The sequence below is a fragment of the Camellia sinensis genome, chromosome 8 (genome assembly GCF_055761805.1).
Source record: "Camellia sinensis isolate YWXY chromosome 8, ASM5576180v1, whole genome shotgun sequence".
Lineage (NCBI taxonomy): Eukaryota > Viridiplantae > Streptophyta > Magnoliopsida > Ericales > Theaceae > Camellia > Camellia sinensis.
This window is the reverse complement of record NC_138968.1, coordinates 68,549,137-68,573,278: the sequence shown is the minus strand read 5'-3', so window position 1 is coordinate 68,573,278 and position 24,142 is coordinate 68,549,137. Positions and strand designations below refer to the sequence as shown.

At 42.7% G+C, this 24,142-nt stretch overlaps 1 long non-coding RNA gene across 5 annotated transcripts in view; it reads left to right on the top strand.

The window, feature by feature from the left end:
* LOC114319057 (uncharacterized) overlaps nucleotides 1-21,212 on the top strand; it is a 33,863-nt gene extending 12,651 nt beyond the window's left edge. Inside the window, exons 2-6 of one of the 5 annotated variants that reach the window (XR_014337829.1) lie at nucleotides 4,544-8,952; nucleotides 9,032-18,809; nucleotides 19,554-19,626; nucleotides 19,727-20,223; nucleotides 20,570-21,212. This is a non-coding gene — a long non-coding RNA (uncharacterized LOC114319057). Of the gene's footprint in view, nucleotides 1-4,543; nucleotides 8,953-9,031; nucleotides 18,810-19,553; nucleotides 19,627-19,698; nucleotides 20,439-20,569 lie in introns of those variants that run through there. The other 4 variants (XR_014337827.1, XR_014337826.1, XR_014337828.1 and 1 more) reach the window with 4 other exon arrangements.
* The last annotated feature ends 2,930 nt before the right edge of the window (nucleotides 21,213-24,142 follow it).

The window sequence follows — 24,142 nt, the reverse complement described above, 5'->3', positions numbered from 1 at the left end:
GTTGGGAAATTGATAGTTGGCTTGCAAGGCTTGGATTGCTGCAAAAGAAACAGGAAAAACGGTTAGTTACAGAGTATAGAGTTAGGTTAACCGAGCAAGTTTGAGCGGCTTACATGAAGAACCGAAGTCCTTGTTTATAAACCAGCCCGGCACCTCGGCTGTTTCGTAATTACCAGACACCCAGAAAAAATCATCGTCGTGCAGATCTTTATCCGGGGTGCCGGTTACAATTTTTTCCTTGCCCGGTCTTATCTTCAAGTAATAAGCTAGGCCATCACCGGTGTAGCCCATTGTGTATTGCCTCAATATCTCGGCTAGACCTAAGTTGGTGCCTAGCCGATTGTTCAATTCATGAACGCCGTTGATAATTCTATAAGTATTAGTGGACACTTGTGTGGGTGCCAGCCCGGTGCGGCGGAGGAACTCGGTGATAAGTGGGTTGAGCGGGAAACGGAGGCCCCCTTCGACAATTAAGAGAACGGTGAAGGGGGCATTGGTCTAGTCTGCCCCAGGGTGTTGTCTCCTCTTCAGCCAGTTCGAGATGGACGTCGGCCGGGATGTCGTACTCCTCTCTGAATGCAGCTAGCGCGGCCGGAGTATCCACTAGGAAGCGAAATTTCCCCATTTGTGGCCGGCTTAGTATAGCCCGGCTGAGGGGTTTGGCACTGTGGTAATTGGTTGCTGCTCGGTCCTGAGAGCCTCAGGAATGACAGTGGTCCCTTTGGACTCTGCAGGAAAAGGATGGCAAGTGTAAGTGTGAGCGCGGTCGCGCAAAAGGAGCTGGATTTTAGCTCGGTCAGTAGGAGTGCCAAACCACCTCGGTTGCCTATTCTAACTAAGGAGCCCGGTCACCCAAGCAGACCAGATGTTAGCCCGGTTGAGCGACCAAGTCCTTTTATTATCTCGGTTTTTGCTGGGGTTGAGACAAACATGTTATTTGCTCGGTTTGATTGGTTTTTTGGATCAAAAGAAGACCAGGAGCCCGGTTCGCCCCAGTTCTTCAGTGTTCTTCAGGAAGATGAAGAACACCAAGAACAGTGGGAGGTTTGGGACGGTTTCTATGGCCTATGCCCTAAGAGCTATGTTTTTGTGCCCTAATGTGTGTAATATGAAAGAAAATAGCAACAAAATAAGGGTAGAAGGACTCACCAAGTGAAGGGCAGGATCTATCCCCTCAAACACGAAGAATGGCAGACGAGGCCAAGGCAAGGATGCTAGGGCTCTGGAGTCGTATAACAGAACGACAGTAGGAGGAGATGAAGTTTGGAAGGTCCTGTATGTATAGACAAGAGAGAGGCCGCCCAAATTCAAAATTCTGGCAAAAACGGCGGGTTGGCTGCTCGATGACCAATGGCAGCCCGCCACGTGTCCCCATTTATGGCGACGTCAGGACTGAAGCGACGGGTTGAAGAGTCGAAGAGCCAACCGAGCTACTTTCGAAGAAAAGGATGTCAGTCGAGGAGTATAACCGGGCAAGTTTGCAGACAGTTATGTTAACTAGCCCGGTCGCCATTTGGCATCTTGAAGACCGGAGAAATGTTATCTCGGCCGAAGTGAGTAATCCCAGTCACGCTTTCGCGGACGGAATTAAGGGGCAATTGAGAGGGTGATTTATGATCTGGAATTGGGCCGAGGCAACGACCGAGTAGGTTGAGAGTCCAACCGTGCATGGGGCCGAGATGATCGACTATCCCCCTGGAGATGGCCTGCCAGAACTTGGCCCGGGTAGGAATTGGGCCAAGTGTGTGCCGTCCCGGACCGTAAAGAAGCTCGGCAAGGCAGTGCTCGGTTTGACCGAGCTGCTTGATCAGGGGATGGCTGAAGCCAGACAAGCTGAGCGACCGGCGCCCGGAAAGGCGTGGTCAACCGAGGAAACCGTTTGATCGGCAGGAAGGCCGACCACAGGAGGTGCCTCGGGCTCGGCTTTTCCGAGATGCCGCCTAGCCCGGTCCTCCCTGGGCCTAGCCAGTGAAGAGCTTGGGTATGAAGCATAGCACGGCCGTGGATAGAGAAGCTCGACTGCCGAGCTCCAATTGAGAAGGCAGGCAGTTGGGATTAGGTGACGTTCAGCAAAGTTTATGCTGACAGATGGGATAGCAGAGCCACGTGTCGGGAGATGACTGTGAGTGGATATGAGGCGCAGAGGGTATTTAAGCATGCCTGCACCCCCCCATACGCACACGAACATTTTGGTAAAGAAATTCTTACACCCACACTCTTCTCTCTCTCTCTCTCTATCTTAAGGTGTGTGCTAACTTGATCGTCGGAGGATTTTTCCGGCCACACACCGCCGGGTAGCTCACCATTCTTTGCGCGCAGGTGATTGGACATAAACGGAGCTCGGAAGAAAGGAGTACGGGCTTGCCGGAATATTTGCTCCCCGTACAGTTATAATAGTTAAATTTAAATGCCATCAAGTTCTATTGAAAATAAGTCCTAATAAAATCGTCGTTAAAAATAATTTTTTGTGATATTTTTTACACGTCTCTAAAAATTAACAATTAGTAACTTTTTTTGTTACGGTTTTTATAAATTGTCACTAAAATTTATAATTAGTGACATTTTTTCTGTAAAGAATTTTTCAAACTTTCACTGAAAGTTTAAAATTAGTGACATTTTTTTGTGATGATTTTTTTAAACTGTCGCTAAAACTTATAATTACTGATATTTTTTGGACAATTTTTAAATTGTCATTAAAAAATAATAATTAGTGACTTTTTTAATACTGTTTTATGAAAAACGTAATTAATTCTCACAGGACCTATTGAATAATAAGTTCACTTAGTATAACTTACATGTAGATTCCCTTACTATTTAACTACAAAAAATGCACTGCACTAATTTCTTTTTCTTTTTTATTTATGGAAAATAGTTTCATATTTTAGATGTTGAACACTTTCAGGCTAATACATATATATCACATCTATCTGTTTATGTCGATTATTTATATCAACCCCTACAAGCTAATGAAATAGGGAGTATATTACGTATAGATTCTAGGAATATAGTTATTGTTTCTTATTTTCTGTTATCAACTGTAGAGTAACTAGATTTCAATGTAATTCTTGAAATTTCAATTGCTACATTGTCCAGGATTCATATGCTTTTCAGGCATGTCTCTGTTTGTTTGTTTGTTTGTTTTTTTTTTTTTTTCTGGCTTCAACATTAGTCCAATTTATTACATTAAGCATAATCAACTCCATTTGTTTTGACGAAAAATATTCTTTAAAAAATATTTTCTACATTTTCTTGTATTTGGTATGATGGAAAACAAAAGTCATCAGAAAATATTTTCCATAGTCAATGGAAAACAAGAATATTTGGACAAAAAATATTTTTCACTTTTAAAAGTCAAAAAACGTTTTCCGAAATAAACTTTTAGTAATGCTACCACTACCATCACCTCCACTACCACATTACCACCACCACCATCACTGTCGTTGCCGTCACCACCTCCATTGCTACGAAACCACCACAACAACTACCACCTCCACCCTATCACTACCATCACTACCACTGTCGCCACCACCACCACCACCCCAACACCTCCAACCTCAACCTCCACCACCACTTCCACCAACTCCTTAATGTACATATACATACATATATATAGACATACAATCCTTCATTTTGGCTACATTTGTTTTATCAAAAATATTTTACTCATTTTTCGTTGTCTGGTTGTACAAAATTAAATAAAACATTTTTTAAGAAAAATATCGTTGCATCTATTTTAAAAAAAAAATGATTTGCCATTAAAAATTCTCTAAGTCAATTTTTATGAAATTAAATTAACTTTCACTCATTACCTTTTCAACACATTTAGTATTTTTAAATAACAATCTTAGCTCACAAAAAAATCATAAATGACACTTATTGAATTGAAATTTCCCTTTTAGGCAATAATTTTTTTTTTTCAAATGTCAACCAAACATCGAAAAACAAAAACATTTTTTTTTGTGTGTAAAATTAATTTATATGAAAAATAATTTTTTGTGTAAAATATTTTAAGTCGAAACAAACGGAGCCGATTGCCATATATATTTCTGCCCTGGCTAGGTTTTGCTAGTCTCATTGTGTTTTCTCAACTTATTCAAAGACTGCAAGTTTGGTTTGATAAGAATTGTTGTTCAGCTTTTGGTCTATTTGAGTTTTTGATTTTACTATTTCCCCCTATAGATTTTTTTTTCCTTTTCCATTTGGATGAAAGAATGATCTCAGTTTCATGCAGTGATCAATTTAAAAAAATAAATAAATAAATGAAACGATGGAAAATTTTCTTAATGTTAATGTTAAATAAATCAACCACACTACAAATTCAAATTTATTGACCTAGAATTTACCCCACCCCCTCCCCCTCCCCCCCAAAAAAAAGAAAAGAGAATTTATAATTTATACTCATTTTACTAATGAATATTACGCTTCATTAAGTTAATTTTTATCATATAAACACATTTGGATTTATTTTTTTATTTGATTTATTTATTTATTTATTTTTTGTAAAAACAATTCTCTATACTGATGACCTTTTCTTTGCAGTCAGAATTGGAATAGAGCCACGGTATGCCTTTATTTGGGGGTTTAAAGGCCACTTTTGTCACTAGATATGGAATACCATTGCAAGACTTCCTTTTTGAGTCATCTGATGGTAGCCCCCTCACTTCAGCTTTTGGATGTCCTCTTGTTGAGACAGTAGCGGACAAGTTGACCATCAACGTGGGTACATATTTTTTTTTAAGCAATGCTAGAGACCTCAAATATTCTATCAAAAGTTTTATCAAATGTCTCATATGGGTGTGGGACCCACACAATGTGGGTCCCATGTGGATTCCACACCCATGTGAGACATTTGGTAAAACTTTTGGTAGAATTTTTGAGACGTCTAGCATTTTTGATTTTTTTTTTCTACTTTCTATTTATTCCACTTAAGTTACTCTATGTTGGACAATTCCCTGGAATGAAACATCATATAAATATTAAAACAGGAACTGTTGCTTTTAGGTGGTGTTGCCAGAGGGATTAAAAAACGGGAATTATTTTTTTGATAAATAAAAAAGAGTAAAATGATAATAAATCCAATCTAATGATGTTATAAGATATTAGGTATAATAGATATTTTTTTGCTCGTGAGAGATTTATCTTTTGTGAAATAATTTGATAAAAAGTCGTTTTGTTTATTTCGGAGGACATTTTGTTTTTTTATTTTATCCTTTAATTTATCTATTGATTTTTTTTAATCTCTTGGCTTTCGTTGATTATCTGTTCAATTTTTTTTTTCTATGTGTTCAAAAAATTTTATCCATCTGTTCAAAATTCTTATCTATTTGTTCAAATTTTTTTATCTATTGAATTTATTTTTAGTCTCTGTTCAAAAAATTTTATCTGCTAAATTTTTTAACCTATCTGTGGAATTTTCATTTTCAAACTCTCTCTACTCTATCCATTTTTCTTTTCTCTCTCTATTTGTTGAAAAATATTCTATTCAGTTTTTTTATTTATTTTTTGTATTTGTTGAAATAGCAAAACAAACTAAATTCTATATGTTCAAATCTTTTCCCCCCCTCTCTCACTGTGTTGCGATCTTTCATCACTATCATCATCAACAACACTACCAAAAAAAAGAAAAAGAAAAAACAGATTTGAAATCTCAGATCATTATCATCATTAACAAGAAGAAGAACTAAAAAATAATAATAAAAGGCAAATTACCAACACCCCTCGAAGTTTGATTAAAATACGAATTCTCCTAAGATTTTAAAAATTACAAATTGCCCCTGAGGTTTATATTTACATAACAAATTACCTCCCGAGATTTATATTTGCATAACAAGGTAATTTGTTATACAAAATATACTTCAGGGGCGGGATGTAATTTCTCAAACTTCAGGACGAATCCGTATTTTAGTCAAACCTTGATGGAGTGTTGATAATTTGCCAAAAAATAATCTATGGTGACCACTTGTTGTATCTCTATCTCTCCATTTCTACAGCAACACATTTTAGTAAAAGAAATAGAGTACATACATGTGTAAGAGAGAGAGAGAGAGAGAAAATGCCATCATCATCAACAACGACAAGGAGGCCACTACTTCTCCTTTGCCTGTTCCGTCAAGTATTCACCCTTAGCTACTGAGGTATGCCTCTCTCCACCGCATCCCCACCACACCACTTCTCCAAATATCCGAAGCTCAGTCTTCCACCGTAGTATCAATCAAGCCTCATGTCTAAATTCCATTACAAAACAAATCCCTAATTTATGACTGTTTCTCTCTCCTTGCGTCCATGTGTAAAGCCAATACCAGCACCGACGTGATCGACCCCAGTAACGCCACCTCTTGAATCTCCAATATAACCATAAGAGCATCTCCAACCCACTAGGCATATAATGCTTGTTAGTCAAATTGCCTAGTGTGACTCACTTTTTTCAACTCCAATGCACTAGGCATATAATTAGGCATTTTGGCTCAACTCACATTCACTAGCTACATGTAGCTAGCCTTCAAGGTTAGGCAAAATGCATTTAATCATTAGGATTATTTCCCTCCATCTTTGTTGTTGACATAACATTCTATAAAGGTAATAGTATTTAGATGAATAGCTAAAATAAAGAGCATAGTTAGAGTAGAAATATGTAACAGTTAATAGGTAAAATAAAATATATATTTTATAGGAATGTTTAGATAAACCATTGGAGATGCTCTAAGATCAAAATCAACTCCCAAAAAACCCTATCGATCCTGTACGGGGAGCAGATATTCAGGCAAGCCCGTATTCCTTTCTTCCAAGTTCCGTTTCTGTCCGATCACCTGCATGCACAACAACAGTGAGCTACCCGGCGGTGTGTGGCCGGAAAACCCCTTCGACGATCAAGTTAGCACATACCTGAGGATAGAGAGAGTGAGGAGAGAGTTGAGTGTAAGTGTTTCTCTTACCAAATGTTCATCTGTCCAGCATGGGGGGCGCAGACTTGCTTATATACCTTCTGCGCCTCAAATCTACCCACATTCGTCTCTCGACACGTGGTGCTGCTATCCCATCGGTCAGCACAAATCTTGTTGAACATCACCTAACCCGATTGCCAGCCCACTGTATTGGGAGCTTGGCAGTCGGACTGTAGCGTCTCGGCTGTCAACGGCCATACATCGTTTGATGCCCAAGTGCCCCCAATAACCGAGCTCCTTTCCAACCATGCTCGACTGCATTCCGACGAAGCCAAGCTGCAGATTGGTCATACCGGTCAACCAAAGTCTTTCCTGCCGAGCTTCAGGCATGAGCCTTCGCGCCGAGATATGGATGCGTGCTTTCCAACCGCGCAATGCATAAACCGTAGAACCCTTACTTGACCGGCTTCCGTGCCGACAAGGTGAAATAACTCAGTTCCACATGCCTTTGCCATTGCCGAGCAAAAATCACTTCTGGGTGGACCCAGGATACCATGGCCCAAATGTGTTCGGCCCACAATTTGCTTGGTATTACCATGGCCCAATCCAGATCATATTTTTCCTTCTTAATTGCCCCTTAATTCCGTCCGCGCCAGCGTGACCGGGATTACCTGTTCCGACCGGGATAAACTCTTCCTCGGTTCATAATTTGCAAGAGGCAAACCGGGCTAATTTCCGCGCTCAGATCCTTGTCTTGCTCGGTCGACGCTTCGTCTGACCTTCTTGTCTCTTCAACTCTGACGCTGCCATTAATGGGGTCACGTGTCAATCTCCCATTGGTCCTCGAGCAGCCAACCCAATCGTCCCCTGAAATTCGAATTTGGTCGGTTTTTCTTCCACAATAAACATGCCCCCTCCCTCTTTGATTCATTCTCACTGACATTCCCCCGTTTCAAGCGTCTCTGTGCTCTTGCCCTTTCTCTCTCGCCATCTCTGAACTCGCGTTCGAAGAAGGAGCCTCTGCCTTTCATTGGTAAGTCCCCCAGCCCTTATTATTACTATTTTCATTTCATATTTTTTTTATGGCACCAAATCCGTATGTTTTAGTGCCTCCCCCCACCCAAAACCTTCAATGCCCCTTAGTTTCTTCGCTGTTCTTCAATTTCCCTGATGAACAATGAAGATCTGGGGCAGACCGGGCTCCAGATCTTCATCCGATCCCAAAAATCATTCAGACCGAGCAAATCTTTAGTTTGTCCCAACCTTAGTAGAAACCGGGGTAGCAAAAAGGACTTGGCCGCTCGACCGGGCTAATCTCTGGTTCGCTTGAGCGACCGAGCTCCTTGGCTAGCCTTACGACCGAGGTGGTTTGGCACAATCTATGACTGAGCTCAACTCTAGCTCGTTTTGCACGACCGCGCTCCCACTTACAATTACCCTCCGTTTTCCTGCAGAGTCCAAGGGGACCAAAGACTAATTCTGAGGCTCTCAAGGACCAAGCAGCCATTAATTCCCAGCCTGTGCCAAACCACCTCAGCTGACCTAAATTAGTCGGCCACACATCGGGAAATTCCGCTTCCTTGTGGACACACCTGCTGCCTTGGCCGCCTTCAGGGAAGAATACGGTATCCCGATAGATGTCCATTTAGAGTTCGCCGAGATGGAAACAATCCTTTGGGACAGGCTTGACCAATGCCCCTTCACCGTGCTGTCAGTAATTGAAGGAGGCCTCTGCTTCCCGGTCAACCCTTTGATGACCGAATTTCTGCGCCGCACCGGGCTAGCACCCACCCAAGTTTTGACCAATACTTACCGAATAATTAATGGCGTGCACGAGCTAAACAACCGGTTAGGAACAAACTTAGGTTTAGCCGAGATACTACGACAATACACCCTTGGCACACCGGCGACGACCTGGCCTATTATTTAAAAATAAGACCGGGCAAAGAGAAAATAGTGACCGGCACCCCAGACAAGGACTTACATGATGACGACTTCTTCTGGGTGTCTAGCAATTATGAAACAGCCGACGTACCGGGCTGGTTCATCAACAAGAACTTTGGTTCCACATGTAAGCTGCGCTAATTTGCTCGGTTAATTTCCTGCCTTCAACATTTTGTACTTAACCATTTTTCCTGTTTCTTTTGCAGCAATTCAAGCCTTGCAATCCAACTACCAATATCCCAACGTAGAAGCCATTCGGATCGTGCTCCGTTACAGCCACCAGGATTGTAACAAGTTGCTCGACTACACTCCAACCTGCAGATACTCAGCTCCATGCCGGAGCAAAGTTACAGACTTTCTCCGTGCTCCAACACCTCCTCCAGACCCAACTCTACCGGACGTGCCGTTAATCCGGCTGACCGAAGAACAAGAGATGGCAAAATGAAGCCGCATCAAGAACCTCCTCATAGCAACCTCAGCCGAGATACCGAGCATCATCACCCACTCTCAAGCTGCCGGACAATCCAGCGGCCCCGTGGTCACCTTGGCATCTCCAAGTGCTGGGCAACCCAGACAAGAAGCTCGCCAGGCTGGCAAAAGGCCTCGCGCAGACCCAGCTGCCGAGCTAACCACCAAGCAACCCGCCGACACTGTCGACCCAACACCACCTTGGCGACCGCAGCTAAAGCACCGGGGAAAGGACATACCGGTTACCGTTTCCATCAAGGGCAACAAAGAGCACCTGCTCGCCTTTGACCTTTCCAAAGCCCTCCTCCTACCAAGCGATGTGGATGGCAGCGACCACGTTCCTGACACCCGGTTCGTGAAATCATCTGTTAAGTCCATGGCCAGGGTAAGTCTCAATCTTTCACTGAAATTTTCACCAAGTGTTTGCACGGTTTCCTCTCTGATCAAACTTTCTTCTTGCAGGCCATCCAGAAGCAACACTTGGTCATGGAGCGAATCCATCGACTGCGGCAAAAGGCAAATGACACCGCCATCCAAGTCCAAAGCCTTTAAACCGAGCTTGGCCGAGCAAAGTCCTCACTTCAAATCGCCAATGCTGACAACAACAGGTTGCTCGGCCAGCTTGACGAAGCCGAGAAGAAGAGGGATGAGCTCTAGGCCGAGCTGGATACACTCAAGAAGTCAAGAGAGAAGGAGTGCGAAGATGCCAACAACGCCGGCTTCAAGGACGCTGAGGACAACTACAAGAAGCAGGTCTTCGCAACTCAAGACATTTATTTCAAAGCGGGCTAGAAGTCTGCCTGCGAACATCTCGGTCAAGGTCCTGATACCGACGTGTTTGCCACTCCGCCGCTTGCCTTCCTACCGACCTATCTCATTCCATATACCAATGACGTCTTCAGCGTGTTGCAGGCTGAGGCCGAGGAAGGTCTTGAAGAAGAGGCCGAGGCAGATGCTGAGGGAGAGGACCACCAAGAGCGGGGGCAGCCCGGCCGAAGTGAGCCCGGTGCCCAAGACCAACCTCCAACGATCAACTTGGAGGCAACCGAGGATGAATTCACCAACCTTTCCCCCTTAGCTTAGCTTTCTTTTTTCTTTATTTTTTGCTTTGCACATGTAATCGAGATCTCTGCCCCTCCTTTTGTACTTCTCTTTTCATTAATGAAAAAGATCTAGTTTCACCAAGTGTTTGCACGGTCCTAGAGCTGAGTAACTTCAACCGGACAAAATATCTCGGCAAGACAAATTTCGTTAATTAACTCATATAACCAGAATAAATCATCTCGGTAGTATACCCAGAGTTGAGCAAAACATCAAGTCTTTCAACCGGAATAAACATCTCGGTTGAGAATACCTAAGTTGAGCAAAACATCAACTTTTCAACTGGAATAATCATCTCGGTTGAGGCGAACTAATTTGAACAAAACATCAACTTTTCAACCGGAATAAACATCTCAGTTGGGAGTGCCTAAGTTGAGCAAAACATCAACTCTTTCAACCGGAGTAAACATCTCGGCTGAGAGTACCTAAGTTGAACAAAACATCAGCTTCTTCAACCGGAGTAAACATCTCGGCTGAGAGTACCTAAGTTGAACAAAATATCAACTCCTTCAACCGGAGTAAACATCTCGGTTGAGAATACCTAAGTTGAGCAAAGCATCAACTTCTTCAACCGGAGTAAATCATCTTGGTTGAGAATACGCAAAACTCAAAGCAACAAAAAATGCTAAAGGCCAAGGTGAGTCACTTCTATATATTGAAAAAAATGAATATTACATGAAGTGTAAGGCAAAAAGTTCCTTTGCACAAAAAAGAGAGCAAAATCTAGAAATAATACAACTTGAGGTTGGCTGCATTCCATGGCCGGGGTATTCCTCTACCATCCAAGTCCTCCAAGTGATATGCCCCCGTGCCCGCCAGACCGGTTATCTTGTAGGGTCCTTCCCAATTTGCCCTTAGTTTGCCTTCGCCTGGCACCAGGGTATTGCCCATGACCTTCCGCAAGACCCAATCACCCACTTTGAACGGTCTGGGGTGCACGTTTTTGTTGTATTTCCCTGAAAGCTCTTGCTGGTAGGCGGCCACATGGATAAGAGCCTTTTCCCGGCGTTCTTCCACTAGGTCCAATTCCAAGGCAATGGCTTCGACGTTCAGCTCGGGCTCAAAATTTTCACTTCTGAGGGTGGGCATACCAACTTCCAAAGGGATGACCGCCTCCATGCCATATGTCAAAGCAAAAGGAGTTTCCCCAGTTGATCACTGCGGGGTTGTTCGGTATGCCCAAAGGACACTGGGGAGTTCCTCAGCCCACTTTCCTTTGGCTTTCTCAAGCCTCTTCTTCAGTCCATCAAGAATGGTCTTGTTCGAAGCCTCGGCTTGACCGTTGGACTGCGGGTAAGCCAGAGTAGAGTTGTAGAATTCGATCTTCAAATCTTCACAGAACCCCCTAAATAGGCGGCTGTCAAATTGGGTGTCGTTATCAGAGATCAGAATTTTGGGGATGCCAAACCGCGTGACCACATTCTGCCAGACAAACCGCTTCACGTCTTTCTCCTTGATTGTTGCCAAAGGCTCCGCTTCAACCCATTTGGTGAAGTAGTATGTGGCTGCAATGAAGAACTTCCGGTTGCCTGGTGCTGTTGGAAGCGGCCCCACTATATCTAGTCCCCACATGGCAAAGGGCCAAGGGCTAGTGAGGGGAAGAAGTTCCCTGGCCGGCTAGTGGATCTGGTGGGCAAACTTCTGGTATTTCTCACACTTGCGAACATATTTCTGGGCGTCGGCTTGCATGCACGGCCACTAGTAGCCTTGCGAAATAGCTCGGTAGGTCAAGGACCTGCCCCCTATATGACTGCCACAGATGCCTTCGTGAATTTCGCAAAGGAAGGCTTCCACGCTGCTAGGGTGCACACACTTCAGGTAGGGCCCGGTGAAAAACTTCTTGTATAAAATGCCTGATGGAGAGAGCCAAAACCATTCAGACTTCACCCGCACTTTATGCGCTTCCTTCTTGTCGGTTGGAAGGGTCCGTTCTCTGAGAAAGAGGATTATGGGGTCCATCCAAGAAGGACCTAGCTCGGCGCATAGTACTTCTGTCTGCCCGGTTTCCTCAATGCTGGGCCTCGGAAGGAATTCAATCAAGAGAGGGTTGGGAGATGTGTTGTCGACCATAGAAGCAAGGCCGGCCAACTCATCTGCTCGGCCGTTTTCTTCTCGACCAATCTGTTGGACCCTGATCGCCTGAAATCGCTTGATGTGGTCTCTGACCAAAGCTTGGTACTTCATCATTCTGTCATCCTTTGCCTCGTAAACCCCAGAAACTTGATTAACCACAAGCTGGGAATCACTGTAAACCATTAGTTCGGATGCTTGCATCTAAAGCGCGCTTTTGGGACCGGCCAATAGCACCTCGTACTTGGTCTCATTGTTGGATGCTGGGAAGCCAAGGGTGATAGAATGTTCTATAATCAGTCCGTCTGGCGAAATCAGAACTATACCCAGTCCAGCACCGTGAGGGTTCGAGGCTTCATCAACAAAATTTTTTCACATTTCGCCGACAAAGAGCTTCCAATACTCTAAGGGGTCCTGAGAAGCTTGAAGGTTGATGGGATTACGGTTGCTCGACTGTTCGGCTTCCGGTCCTGTGCTGAGCGGTTCCACTTAAGCCCCCTTGGTGATTCGGCGCCGGACTCAGCAAGTTGATCTATAATGCCTAAGTCCGTAGGCAAATCGCCAGGTTGTGGTATTATGCCGGCCACAGGCTCTGTGCTGAGCGGTTCCATTTCTTCCCTCCTCGGTGATGTGGTGTCGGACAAAGCGGGTTGGTCAGTGATAGCCAACTCTGTCATCGCATCACCGGGCTGTAGTATCGTATTAATTGAAAGGGCTTCGGCGGGGAGCGCAAGTTCCGCGTCGCTAATGCCGCCAAGCTGTGGTATTTTGGTCGTGCTTGCATTCACCTCTTCATCTACCACGGCAATATCGACCAGGCATACCGGATGAGTTCCAGGTGAGAATTCAACAACGAAGTCGGCCAGAGTCTGGGCTTTTATCGCTGTGTGCGGCTGAAACTTCACATTAATCTGTCCCAATTCGACCGCCCACTTAAGAATCCGACCGGAGAAGTCTGCCCGTTCGAACAAAGCTTTGAGAGGGAACTCGGTCAAGATGATGATGGTATGGGCATGGAAATAGTGTGCCAACTTTCTTGAAGCCATCATCAAGGTTAACGCAAGTTTTTCCAGCGGCAAGTACCTCGACTCTGCCGGTAACAAGGTTTTGCTGACGTAGAAGATGGGTAGATGTTTGATTCCTTCCGACCGGACAAGCACTGCACTGACTACATGTTGCGATATGGCCAGATAAAAGTAAAGTTCTTCTCCGGGCTCCGGTGTGACCAACAACGGCGCTGAAGACAAATACTCCTTGAGCTCGGTCAAAGCCCGGTCACACTCTTCATCCCATGAGAACTTTGATTTCAAGGCTTGAAAAAAAGGGCGGCAGCGATCTAATGACCGGCTTATAAATCGGTTAAGCGCGGCGGCCATTCCGGCCAGATGTTGTATATCCTTAGCCGAGCTAGGTTGTTTTAACTCTTGCACGGCTTAGATTTGTGTAGGGTCTGTTTCGATACCTCGGTTCGTGACTAGGAAACCCAAAAATTTTCCGGATCTCACGCTGAAGGCACACTTAGACGCATTCAGGCGTAGCTTGTGCTTTTTAAGAATGGCGAACATCTCGGCCAAATCGGACAAATAGTCTGCTTGATGCTGGCTTTTAACCACCATATCATCAATATAAGCCTCTATTGTCCGGCCTAGCAGAGGAGCGAAGATCTTGGTCACCATCCGTTGAAAAGTTGTCCCGGCGTTCTTCAAACCAAAAGGCATGACTCGGTAGCAAAAGAGTCCCCTTGGTGTAGTAAACGAGGTGATCTCTCGGTCGGGCCCATGCATGGCAATCTGATGGTAGCCGCGGTAGGCGTCCAAGAAACTGAGCCTGTTATGTCCAGCCGTTAAGTCCACAAGCTGGTCTATTCTAGGCAGAGGGAAGCTGTCTTTCGGACAAGCTCGGTTGACGGTCTTGTAGTCAACGCAAACTCGCCACTTCCCATTCTTCTTGGGCACCATGATCGTGTTTGAAATCCACCGAGGATAATGCACTTCCTGAATTGCTCGCGCCTCAAGCAAGTTCTTCACTTCCTCCGCAACTACCTCGGCGTGATGCAGCGCCGATCTCCTTGTGCGCTGAATGACCGGCTTTGCTCCGGGGAAGACATTGAGATGATGGCATATAAAATTCGGATCGAGACCGGGCATGTCGTAAGGTGACCATGTGAAGACTTCGATGTTGGCCATCAAAAACTCAACCATGTCGGTCCTTTCTTGGGCTGTAAGGCTTGAGCCGAGCAAGAAGAACTTGTCCGGATGCTCTGTATCAATGCGCACTTCCACCAATTCCTCGACAGCTTTGTCCTCGGCCTTGGTGCCCACATCGTCAAGGACTCCCCGGTCTTCCGGTCCCTCAATCATTTGAATGAAGCCTTTGGCAGCTCGGCTCCCGTTGACCGCCACGAAGCATTGCTTCGACATGGCTTGATCGCCCCAAATCTCCTCAATTGCCCCCATAACCGAGGGGAATCTCATCACCTGATGATAGGTCGACGCTACGGCTTGCATAACGTGAAGCCATCCCCTTCCAAGGATCAAATTATAAGTGGATGGCACCTGCAACACCTAGAACTCCACTTGTTTGACCACGGATCCCGCTTTGACCGGCAAGATAATCTTTCCCAAAGGCCACTCCGGTTGTGAGTTGAAACCAACGAGTGGGGAAGTCGTCGAGGCCAAATCTGTATCCCGGAGCTTGAGCTGTTTGAAAGCGTCGTAGTACATGATCTCGATCGAGCTTCCCTGATCGATCAAGATCCGTTTGACATCAAATTCTTTGACGCGGAGTGTTACCACTAGGGTATCGTTGTACGGCATCTGAATGCGCTCTAGGTCTCTTGAGGAGAAACTGATCACGTCTTTCTTTTCGGTCTTCCCCCTTTTGATCGTAGGCTGAACCGACAAAACTTTCCTCATGTGTTCTGCCTTCTTGATCATTCCTCAGAGCTCGCACACACGCGCCGATTCCACTATGTCGTGGATGACATTAATAACCCCTTGGGGAGGCGCATCTCAGTCATCCGGTCCCCGCGGGTTAACCAGAGCTTGATTGGCCTTCACGCCGCCATCAATGTAAAGGTCCAAGTGTCCGGCTACGACTAGCTCTTCCAAGTGTTGCCTCAAAGGAAAATAATCCTCTGTCCGATGGTTTCGCTCCCGGTGAAACGTGCAACGGTACCGCGGATTGAAGCCCTTTTGTCCGTCGCCTAACTTAGCAGGAAACCAGACATACTCCTCGTCACGGATTTCACTAAGTATGCTATAGATTGGAATCTTAAAGACCGTGGTGATGTCTGTCCTTGCCTTCAACCTTCTGTTTGGATTGGCTACGTCATCCCGGGGGTAGTCATTCCGATCATTCCGACATCCCCTACCCCGATTTTTGCGATTAGTGCCACGGTCCGATTCCTCAGCGCGGTCGCTGGATCGACCGGACTCCTGCCCGACCACGTGCACTTTGCCAGCTAACCGCTTGTCTGTTGCTACCGGAGTTGCCTTCACGGTAGATGCTGACGCATCATCCTCCACTCGGATGTGCTCATTGATGCGCTGCATTAGTTGGCCCATGGATGTCGGCTGCTGCATGGTAAGCGAGTCCCGCAGTCTATGTCCGACCGGGAGACCACACTTGTATTGTGTGATTGCAAGGTTGACTGGGCAATCCAAGATCTCATTGAAGGTCTCCCAATATCTGGAGTTGTATGCCTTCAATGTGTCGCTCGGTTCCATCTTGACACTCAGGAGGTGATCAACTTCCTTTGGTGTTTTGGTGTTGGTTTTGAAGCGCGTCACAAAGGCTTCGGCCAACTGCTGCCACCTTTCAATGCTCCCCTCCGGCAACCTCTCGAACAATTTCAAACCCAGCTCGCCCAAACTCAATGGGAAGATCAAACACATAAGAGCGTCATTCCGCCTATGTCCGGCTATGACCTGTCGAAAATGACTTACATGCATATACGGGTCGGTTTTTCCGTCATAGAGTGTGAACTTTGGCTGGTGGAAGCCCGCCGGAAGCGGTGCGGTCTCTATATCCACGGAGAATGGAGTGGCACTCAGCCTCGCCAAGTCTGTATCTACAAGGAGAGGCGCGGCTGGGCGGGGTAGAGGCATGCCGACCTCCTCGCTGGCGTGAACCCCATAGGATAGCCGCTGGAACGCCGGCACCCTTTGAGCCTCCCGCCGGTGAGCCCGTTCCTTCAAAATTGCCCGCAAATCCTCTGAATGAGCAGAATAAGAATACCTCGACGTCGTCGCCGGACGTGAGGGTCGGTAGGTATTATCTTGTGTGCTGGATTTCTCTTCGTGCGCGTCGAAATCTTCAACCTTGTAACTTCTGGTGATTGAGATGGATGGAGTACGCCGTTGGCTCTGGCTGCTTGAACGGCATGGTTGGGTGCGCTTACTGTGGTCGCCCATTCCAGCTACACCCTTTCCTTTGACATGCTGCTTAAGATCCTCCATCTCCGCCGCCATTCGCCGGATGACGGCGTCTTGACCCCTTAACTTGTGTTCTAGATGTCTAGCATGTGATTCTCTCCGCCGCCGATGACCGTTTGGACTCCGTGAATGACCATAACTTCTTCTGCACTTATCCCGCGCATCTCTTGAATGTCCTCCTGGAGAAGTCTCCAGGTCCGCCATCGGAGGAACGATGGTGGGATGCACTTCTCTCCGTCTGCCTGACTCCGGGGTAATTCCGTCGATGGCAGACAATGGAATCTCTTCGTTGTTTGCCATGGACAGTGATCAGACGAGCCTAGAAGACAAGGTTTTGTCTGCAAAGATTCCCACAGACGGCGCCAATTGTACGGGGAGCAGATATTCAGGCAAACCCGTATTCCTTTCTTCCAAGCTCCGTTTCTGTCCGATCACTTTCATGCACAACAGCAGTGAGCTACCCAGCAGTGTGTGGCCGAAAAACCCCTCCGACGATCAAGTTAGCACACACCTGAGGATAGAGAGAGTGAGGAGAGAGTTGAGTGTAAGTGTTTCTCTTACCAAATGTTCATCTGTCCAGCATGGGGGGCGCAGACTTGCTTATATACCTTATGCACCTAAATCTACCCACATTCATCTCTCGATACGTGGTGCTGCTATCCCATCGGTCAGCACAAATCTTGCTGAACATCACCTAACCTGACTGCCAGCCCACTATATTGGGAGCTTGGCAGCCGGGCTGTAGCATCTCGGCTGTCAACGGCCATACAGTGTTTCATGCCCAAGTGCCCCCAACAACCGAGCTCCTTTCCAGCCATGCTCGACTGCATTCCGACGAAGCCAAGCTTGAGATTGGTCATACCGGTCAACCAAAGTCCTTCCTGCCGAGCTTCAAGCATGAGCCTTCGCGCTGAGCTATGGATGCGTGCTTTCCAACCGCGCAACGCATAAACCGTGGAACCCTTACTTGACCGGCTTCCATGCTGACAAGGTGAAGTAGCTCGGTTCCACACGCCCTTGCCATTGCCGAGCAAAAATCACTTCTGGGTGGACCTGGGATACCACGACCCAAATGTGTTCGGCCCACAATTTGCCTGGTATTACCATGGCCCAATCCAGACCATATTTTTCCCTCTCAGATCCTCTTAGAGATCTTCATGTGATCCTTTTTAAGACCACCAGCGCCAACTACACCACGATCGGCTCTGAACGAACTCGTCGACAGCTTCCACTATCATGAAATCGGGGGCTCTGAAATCTTGTTGATGGCTTCGACATGGTCGATCTAGATCTAGATCCACCGTCAATGTCCGCAACATCGACCTCTTCTTAATCGATTGATTACACCTTGATCAATTGCAGATCTAAGATTTGAGATCTCCTAGATCTAGAAATCGAAAGCCCTAGGGTTAGATCATGATCAAGATGGGACTTCATTGGTTAAGAGATCCACCGCTCCAGCTATAGTCTCCACCGCTAGGAAGGAGTTCGATGCGATGTGAGAGAGGCGTATATGAGCTTCTGATCTTCTTCTTCAGGCCTTTGGCAGTGTCGGTGGTCTCCGAAGGCTATGATAGAGGAACCAGAAATTGCCATTGAATCGGGGCAGCGGCGGTACAAACTGTCGGAATGGAAGTTTGGACAGTACAAGATCTATATGGAGAGAGGATGAGAGGGTTTGGTGTGTTTGAGCAGAGAGAGAAATATGTTTTCTTCAAGAAGCAGCGGCAGTACAAGGATATGTTTTCTTCGAGAAATATGCTGCATCTTTGGCTCTCTCTCCTGGAAATTCTTTTCTCAAGTTAGTTACATTGCCTCTTGATAGGTTCTTTGGTTAAGAAGTAGCACTTCTGAGAATTGGCTGGGCAAGAGGACAAATGATACTAGAAGCTTGGCTGTCATGTGCATGGTATCATCTTTCTTCTCGTATTATTTAGATCTTTTTCTTAAAACTAGCAGGATCCAACTGTATATGTTTTCACAAAATCAACACAATATGGCTCCCATGTATGATCTTATTTGTCAGCTTTTTATGCTTTAGAAATGTTTAGATAAGAGAATATTTCGAAGTAAATGTATGTTAATTTATTATACTTTTCTTTCTTTGGTTAGATGGTCCCCCTCATAGCATATTTTAGGCCAACAATTAGCAGAGACGATTTTGGACATTTGACTTTTTCAGTTTTTCTAAATGATATTATTTTACTTTAGTAGGTGGATCCTTCGTGCATATTTGGACTCTAAATTAGCTAGTTAGGTGATTATGAATAATTTGTTGTGTTTATGTAGTACTCAACAAAAAGTAAAGAGTAAACAAAATTCAGAGTCTCTTACCGTAATCTAGAAACTCAAAATTACTTAATGTCAACAAATGTATCTGAAGTCACTTGCAAGTGTGCCCTAACCATGCTTGATTTTGCTGACAACTTCAAATGAATATGATCTATGAAGTTTTTTTCATTTCTTTTTGTTACAAAATTGTATTTTAAGATATTTGGCTAATGTTTTAGGTTGGTTACCTTCTTGGCTTAGGTGATCGACACCCTAGCAACCTAATGTTGCATCGTTACAGATATTTTATGATTGGAAGAGAACGAGTAGTTGTATTTATGATTAAGGTTTTGAAAGTATTCATATGATATGTTGTCTTCAGTGGGAAGATATTGCACATTGATTTTGGAGACTGTTTTCAAGCTTCAATGAACTGGGAGAAGTTCCTTGAAAAAGTATGCTATTCTAGATTTACTGCCTACAAAACCTTACACATGTATGGCCTCTTATGGTGTTAGTTTATGCAGGACCTCTGACATGAAAGTGATAATGTAGGTTCTATTCTGACTGACTAGATTGCTTGTGAAAGCTATGGAGGTTAGCGGTATTGAAGGCAACTTCCGTTCAATGTGCGAAAATGTGATGCAGGTTCTCAGAACAAATAAGGATAGTGCCATTAACCCAGGGGTGGGTGGCCTTGTGGTAAGAACATGGGGATTAAGCCCCCAGGTCATGAGTTCAAATCCCCCCCGGGCCAATCTCCTGGGCGTAGCACAGTTGGTTAGGAGGTTGGACCTCAAGTTGTCTAACCAGCACTTGGTATGGGTTCAATGCTCTCCCGCTGTGCGAGTCCTGACTTAAGCGGAACTTGTCTTGGGAGGTCGGGGCAAGTTCCCAGGTTATAGCTTCCTCACTCGGAACAGCTAACAGGATACCTTGGTGGTCTCTACAAAAGGGGCGCTGCCTTGGACCTGCGGGAGAGTAGGGAGGATTTTCCTGCAACAAAAAAAAAAAAAGAAAAAAAAAAGGATAGTGTCATTGCTATGATGGAGGTATAGACACCATAAATTTCCTGTGTGTTCTGTATCTGTTTCAATAAGCTTTTTTTGGCTTAGTCTGGCTCAAATCAATTAAATTAACTTCAATCCCTCAAATTGTGGGAAATTCCTTGAACGCAAGTAGTAAATTTTTACTATCCCACGTATTTGTTAAAGGTATAACTATGAGGAAATAGAATCGTTAATGTAAACAAATTGTTTTTATTTCACTCACACTCCTTTTTATGTCTTTTTCCTTTCACATGAAAATTGGCACCATCATTGATGATAAAATCATTTTAAAGTAGCTAATATTCCACTATATAACATGGAAGCTAATTTTAGTTCAACCTGTTTTCAGGCGTTCGTTCATGATCCTCTGATAAACTGGCGTCTTTTCAACTTCAATGAAGTCCCTCAAATATCAACTTCGTTTTGGTAGCAGTTTCGTTTTCGCAAAAATGGAAACTATTCTCAAATTTTAAAATTTGTAGGAGAAAAAAAAGTGTTCTCATTTGTTTTGAGAAAAAATTATCCATTTCCTCCTCCCTCCAGCCACTCAAACATCACCCTCTAGCCACTCTAGTCCCTCCAAAAATTCACCAAACACATGTTCTTGTTTATGTTTTAATTTGTTTTGGAAACATATTCATCAATTCTTTGTTTTTTATTATTTTTTTTCCTACAAAACAAAAAAATCATGTTTCAATTTTGCTATATAATCTATTCAAGAAATTTGCTAGATAAACTAGTTATTTGCTATATAATCTATTCAATTTCGTTATTTATCGAACGTTATAAGGTCTGAATCTATTGTCAAGCAAATTGTTAGCTCATAACTGATTTGCTATTAGTTGGTTGTAATTAGTTCGTGACAGCTGGCATTAGAAAGATAAGTCTGTTTTGGTTTTGTTTAGTTGAGGCTCAGAATATATAAAACTTGAGTTGTATATTGTTTTCTCTCTCAAGAAATTAATAATAAAATCTAGTTATTCATTTTTCTATCTTTCTTATTCTTCTCTACTTCCTGGTTTTCTATCAGTAAAAGCTGGTCTTTCACAAATTACATAAGAGATGAAAAAATTGGATTTAGAAAATAAACATTCTTCATTTTCATAGCATAGAAAAATCAATGCTTAGATCAAATTCTATAGTCTTCTACAAAGCATATCTAAAATTCACCAAAATACGACAAGCTAAAATCCACATACATGCTCTAATCTAACATGATAGAAAATAATAATAATAATAATTCGAATTTAGAATTGAAATCAAGCAAGTTCAGAGTAAGTTCATCATTTTCGCAGCATAGAAAATACACAATTAAGAATTGAATGGTTCAGCTTGTACCTGTAGCAGATGAGGAAGGATTAATTCAAACCAAAGCTTCGTCGAAAGGTGATCTATGGTTGTGACTACAGTGAGTTCATATGATAAGAAACAAATGATCAAAGTAGAGAAATGAACAAGTTGAAATACAAATGAATGATTCGAAGAGACTTACTGAGACGAGAGAGAGAGAGAGAGAGAGAGAGAGTGTGTGTGTGTGTGTGTGTGTGTGTGTTCATACCGTTGGAGGTCTCTTCTTCAGACGACCATGGTAATCTATAGAGCGAAATTGAGACACGATTAAGCGAAATCAGATTCTCTAACTCAAACACAATCGAGCAAAATTAGATTTGGGAGAAATGAGAGCTTAGGGGGAAATTAGTCTCTGTTAGGGCATAGGCATAAGAAAAGGGCACGGGCAAAATAAATAAAAGAAAAAATTACCGAGGATGTTATTGCAAATATTAGTTTTTGCGACGGTCAAATAATTAGTCCCAAAAAAGCCACTTTTCTAGTAGTGTTCTTCTTCTATATATACCAACCATTTCATTTTATTTTTTGGGTAAATTACAAATTCACTTCTTGAGATTTGCTTAAAATACGAATTGGCCTTGTGATTTGAAAAATTACAAATACTTCTCTGTCAGAATTTTTTATTTAACAAAATTAATTAAAAAAGTAAAATTTCTAATTGTTTACCTATATAATAATAAATTTATATGAATTATTAATTGAAATAAAATTTTAATATTATTAAAAATTATTAATTAACTTAATGATTTATTAATAAAAAGACCTATTTATTATAAAATTAAAAACTTTAAGAAACATAATGTCATTTTTAAAATTATAAAAAATAATTTATAATTTAAATAAATCTCAAAAATATTTATAATTTACTCTTAAAAATATTGGCAAAAAAAACTTAATTTTGACAAGCAAGTGCCACGTCAACTTTCGAAACCATTTTCATTCTCCAAGTGAGGTTATGATGTTATGAGATGTGTTTTGTGTAGGGTAATGATGCATCCCACTAAAAGTGGTACTTTAAAGCACCACTAATGAGTTGGTAAGCACTTTAATTTAATAAAAAAAAAAAAAATACAAGACACAAACAGTGAGTCCCGTTCACTGTCACAACTTTTAGAGCACCACTTTTAGTGGTCTCAAGCATTATTGTTTTTGTTTGTATGAGATGCAATAGCTATTTGTGTATGATGTAACAAGCATTGCGCCTTGATTATTATTTCGATTCCGATTCGTAGATCAAATTTTTCGTGGTTCGAGTGGTTTGAAATTTCAAAACAACGTCGTTTTAAGATGTCTTTTGATTTTTTTATCGATAAGATAATATTTTCCGTATCATTCAGGCCATTCGAGCCTCACTTTCTCGAATTACGGAGCATTTTCCTATTCGTTTTTGTTTATATGAGATGTAAAAGGTAAAAAATAAAATAAAAATGAAAATGTTGTAATTATGTTAAAAAGTAAAAAATAAAAATAATTAATCAAAATATTAAAAATTTATGTGTAGAACTTAACAATATAATGAAATTAAAATTTTAAAAAGCATAATATAATTTTTAAAATTACAAAAAATAATTTATAATTTAAATAAATTTCAAAAGTTACGTTCGTATGTAAAAAGGTAAAAAAATAAAATAAAAATAAAAATACTGTAATTATGTTGAAAAGTAAAAAATAAAAATAACTAATCAAAATATTAAAAATAAGTTGAATGAAAAATGTGCAGTCCGGTTCGATTTGATTTTGGCTTGTCAAATTTGAATTTATGGATGGATGTGGTTTTAATTTTTAAAATAAATTCGACCCGTACCAGTCAACTGACTGATCAAAATTTACAAAATGAGTAAACTCAATCCATCCCATTGACGAGCCCTAGATATGACCATCCACCGTAATATTGTTCCATATTTCGGGGCATCATGAAAAATTTGGAGACATTTCTTCATGGAGGCAGATCCCCTCCAGTCCAAAATTTGGATTGAAAGATGCTGTTTGGATCTGTGGAGTTCAACATGGACGCTGCTTTGATGATCGGAATCGTTCATTTGTCAGATACTTTGTGTATTTCATTCATACAAAAAATTAGATTGATTCGATAATCGTATCATATTTAATTATTAACACATTTGTGTTAATGGTAAGTATGATTTTGAAAATAAATTATTAACACAATTGGGATTTGATAAAGTGACTATCGATATCCAATCAACGTGATATTTTGCATGGTTAAAGCACTCAACAAACCCTACACATTGAACGATTTAAATCATCGATGTGAATTTCGTGATAACCCCACGAAAGCCCAACAATACTCCAATTGATTTTCCCAACTAGAGAAAAGTTTCTCCCTTTGACAAAAATGTCAAACAGATAACATGTCAAAAAGAAATATTACACCTCATTTTTTGAAAGATTATGGGATGGTATTGAAGTTATACGTCACATTAATTATTACATGTGATATGCTAACAAATAATTAAACTTATTTTTCGGTGCCAATCTAATTTGAATCGTTTAGTGTTGTTTTAATGGTTTCTATACTCATATTTTTTATTAATGTTCATCATTCGCTATATTC